Source organism: Phoca vitulina, unplaced genomic scaffold, assembly GCF_004348235.1.
Source record: "Phoca vitulina isolate PV1807 unplaced genomic scaffold, GSC_HSeal_1.0 scaffold128, whole genome shotgun sequence".
NCBI lineage: Eukaryota > Metazoa > Chordata > Mammalia > Carnivora > Phocidae > Phoca > Phoca vitulina.
Window position 1 is genome coordinate 83899 of NW_022589831.1, and position 4486 is coordinate 88384.

The following is a 4486-nucleotide window of genomic DNA, read 5'->3' on the forward strand; positions in this document are numbered from 1 at the left end:
GCCCAGGACAGAACGGTCTCCGCAGGAGCTCTCCACGCTCTTAGCCAGGCAGACACTAGGCCTCGGCAACCCAGAGGGGACACTGGGAGAGACCTGAGCAAGTCTGGGCTCTGGCCCCAACTCCACAACCCCAAAGGGAGCTTCGCACCAGCCTCAGCCACTCCTGGTCTAGAGGGGCTGGGGCTGGGCAGGGATCCTCTCACACCCCTCCATCAGAGCTGTGTGCTTCTCTCTGGGCCCTCATGCACCGCACTGCCTCGTGTCTCCAGATTCATGCTTTCCCATATGGCAGACACTAGCCACGATGACCATTCAAATTTATATTAATTTAAACCGAATAAAATAAAAAAATCAGTTCCTAAAACTAGCCACATTACAACTGCTAAATAGAGACATGTGCCTAATGGCTGCCATATTGAACCACATAGACTATTGCAGAAAGTTCTATTGGACAACTCTGCTTGAGCCCTGTTTCTTACTGGCCCCAGATTTTCCTAGGGAGCTTATCAACAGTGCAGGCACCCGGGTCTACCTCAGATCTCCTGAACCAGAATCTCTACGGCTGGCCACAGATATGCAAGGATGGCAAACTCCCCAGGCCATTTCAAAGACTGAAGTTTAGGAACCGTTCCTGATTGGGTATCAGATTTAGTCTGGGCCTGCCTGACCTGGCTGCTGCAGGTTTTGAGTAGGTGTGTGGTATACCTACAAGTCACATGGTCTCACGTACACACCCCCATGTCCACACTCATCTGCATGCATACCCCCCTCCCATCCACACTCTGGTTTTGAACAGCTTGGGCCCTGCGAACACAACCATCTGAACGTACCTATGCCCTCAAGTACAGACACATGGTCCATGCCACAACACTTCCATGGAGACGTGCTTCTCCCTAAGTGCGTCAGGCCAGGACAGTCCTTTCAAGCCATGAATCCTCACTCAGCTACCTTGGGTTGGGTTGGAGCCCTGGCCAAATCCTGGGCTCCCTGCTTGTGGCCCAGCCTCAGCACCTAAGGCCTGCCCAATTCTGTCTGAACACAAGGTCTGGGGAAAGGGAGGGGTGGAGTACAATAAAAGGAAGGAGGACAGACTTCTGCCTTCTGTACTTTTCCCCACTTTTCCCTCTCTGAAACTAGGTGTCCCCATCTGTGGAATGCGGGGCTGAGCTGAGAGATCTTTGAGGTCCTCTGGATCTCTTGGTAGACAGTGGTGAGTCGCCACTTAGGCCCTGAGCCCAGCAGGGTCAGTGCTGGAGATCAGCTTACCTCTGTCCATGGGCCACTGTACCCAAACATTGGAGCTCTTTCTGGTCCTCCATGTACCCCTCCCACAGCTTTGAGAGGCTTGGCACTCAGACAGCAGACACTCTCCGGAGCGGCCTCAGGAAAGCAGGAATAAGAACAGGGCTGGCTGCTCCAGGAGAGAGACCTGAGGGAATCTCAACGAGGGGAGGAAGGTCTTGAATGGAGATAGTGTGGAAGGATTTTCCAGGGGCCCTGCGGTGGGCAAGACCTGCAGTCTGGACCTATGGCCAGGCAGGGTCTCTGGGAACCCCCCATCACCACACTCTATCTAGACCAGTGCTGTCCAATAGCAATGATGGAAACATTCTCTATCTGTGCTTCCCAAAATAGTATTCACTAACCACATGTGGCCACTAAATACTTAAAATGTGGCTAGTATAACCAAGGAACTGAATTTTTAATTTTATTTACTTTTAATTAACTTAAATCACCACACGTGGCTAGTGGCAGCAAGAAATGATATCGGACAGCACAGGCCAGCCCCCTCCCTGTCCTTCAGGCCCTTGACTTTCTGCCCTCTTCCCCACCTAAGAACCATTCTTCGGATTTTACAGGACAGAAACTCCCTCTTCTTCCCTCCTTTTGTTCTCCAGTCCTGCCTGCTTTTGCACCTCCTGCCCCCTTCCCTCCTGAATGATCCGAGGATTCCTCCTTTGTATCCAACTCTTCTATCCAGCCCAGAGGCCTCCCAGCGGAGGCCGCCTCACCTCTCCAGTACCTGCATCTGCTCCTCCCTTCGGCCTCCTCCTGGCCCTCGTTCCTCTGCAGCTCTGCCTGCTCTACCTTCACTGCCAACGTTCCAGAAAGACCTACACGTCTACACTTCCCTCTGTATCCCACCCTCTGCAATTGGCCTCCAGCCCCCACCCCCACTTCTCCTAAATGCCCTTGTCAAGGTTACCAACAGTCCTTGCTGCCAAATCCAAGCAGACCCTTCAGCCCAGAGCCTGCTTGGCCTGTCAGCCTCTGACACTGTTGACCAAGCCCTCCTTTGTGGAAAGATTTCCTTCCAACAGCTCCTAGGACCCACCCTCTCCTGATTTTCCAGCCAGACCAGTATACAGGGAAAAGACAGGTTTCAACCGCAGCTCTGCCAAGGGTCACTGTATGTCCTCAGGCAAGTTGCTGAACTCTCCAAGCTTCTCTGTGAGTCAGGGACAGTAATAGCCTCTCCTCAGGTTGGGGTAAGATAAGATCTGTAAAGTGCCTAGCACAGAGCCTGGCATACCAGTAGCGCTCTGTCTCTCCATCCAGCCTCCCTTTCAATGGTGGAGTCAACTAGTGTCCCTGGGTACCTCTTCTGTCTACGAGGATGCAACCCTTGGTTCTTAGCTGGGTATGTGGCTGCCTAGCATAGAAACTGCATTTCCTGCCTCCTCTTGAGGCTGGGGCTGGTCATGTGACTAAGTTTTAGCTAATGGATATATGTGGAAGTACCATGTGACACCTTTTGGGAACTTCCCTTAAAAGAGAGCTGGTGCAGATTCTTTGCCCTCTTCTTCATCCTTGTCTTCATCCACTGCCTGGAATGCATATGTGATGGCTAGAGCTTCAGCCACCACCCTGAACCATGAGGACAAGCGTCATAGGTTGCTGGAGCAGTAAGTGGAAAGAGCCACATCTGGAAGGTCTTTGTGGAGCAGAGCTGACCTACTGGCCTTGGTCTGTCTTCTCTGAGGCTCTTATGTGGGATTTCTGGTACCTGAGTCAAAACTGATCCTACTTGGTGCAGAAATCTTTCCTACTTAAAAACTTGAGTGTTCTGTCCTTGACCTCTGCTTTATTTGCTCTGAGTTATCTCACCCTTTCCCATGGCTATACTTACAATTATGGGTCTTTTCTGACAACTTCCAAAACTGTCTTTCTGGCCCAGCCCTCCTTCCTGAACTCTAGTCCCACATATCCAACCTGGGTGCCATATCTAATTATTCATTAGACAAACATCTTTTGAGCACCCACATGCTCATGATGTGTCAGACTGTATGTTGGGTGAATTAGACACAGACCCTGTCCAGAGGGGGAACAGGCAAGTAAACGGATGCTAAGTACAAGGAAATCCCTAGGAGGGGCTGCTAACCCATGCTGAGCAGTGAGGAGGTCATAGGGAAGGACTCCTGGCAGAAGGGGCATTGAACCAAGCCCTGAAAGGGGTGAGACAGGTAGGTGGTTAGGACTGAGATCATGGAGGGCTTGTTTGGACCTATTCTCAGGATACTGATGAGCCACAGAAGATTCCTAAGCAGGAGCTGACTAGTTAGACTTAGGTTTCTGAGAGATAGCTCTGGAGGCCAAGTGGAGAAAGGCCAGTAGGAGGAGTGAGACTGGGGATGGGGCTGCTGCAGCAATCCAGGTATACAAAGATGGTGGCCTGAGCTAAAAGAGAGGTGGAGAGCTGGAGAGAAATGAATGGATTCCAGCGATATTTAAGAGCCAGCATGAGCGGGGCTGGTTGGGGCTAGGGTGACTCCTAGTTTTCTGGCTCCAGACTGAGACAGGGACACAAGAGGCCAGGTTTGTGGGAGTGATATGGAGCTCTGTTTTGGGCAAGTGGTGGGGTGAGGTGCCAGAGGATTCACAAGTGAACTTAGCATAATTGAACCAAGAGCTGGTGAGCAATCCAGAGGAGAGGTATGGGGATGGGCAGAGTCCCCAGGAATTGCCACCGTAAAGGTCAGGACGTCCTGACCTCTGTCCCAGCTAGGCCATTCCTGCCGCCTGTTTCATAGAGCTCTTCCCCAAACATGAATCCGACTATCACCCCAGCACTCTGTGATAAATCCCTTCGTGTTTCCCCCCCCCGCCCCCCCCCCCCCCCCCCCCCCCCCACCCGTGTGCCCTTGCCCCAGCCAGGCCAAGATGGGAGGAGACAAAGGGTTTGGGGGACTGAGCACTAGGACTCTCCAGGTCGGGCTAAAAGGCCCAGGCCGCGGTTTGGAGGGATCTGGGGGGAGGCCAGGTAGCCTTAACTGGGGCGTCGGGGGCGTGACGAAGTCCAGCCCCGCCGCAGGGGGAGGGGCCCCTCCTGAGCCACTGCCCGCCGTGGCCCCTCCCCTCCGGGAGCCGGGCGGGAGTCCCGGGCACTGATTGGGCGGCGCCGCGGGCCGCGCAGCACGACCAATGAACGCGGGCGGGGCGCAGCGGCGGGCGAGGGAGGGAGAGCTGTCTGGAGCCGCGGCGCGGG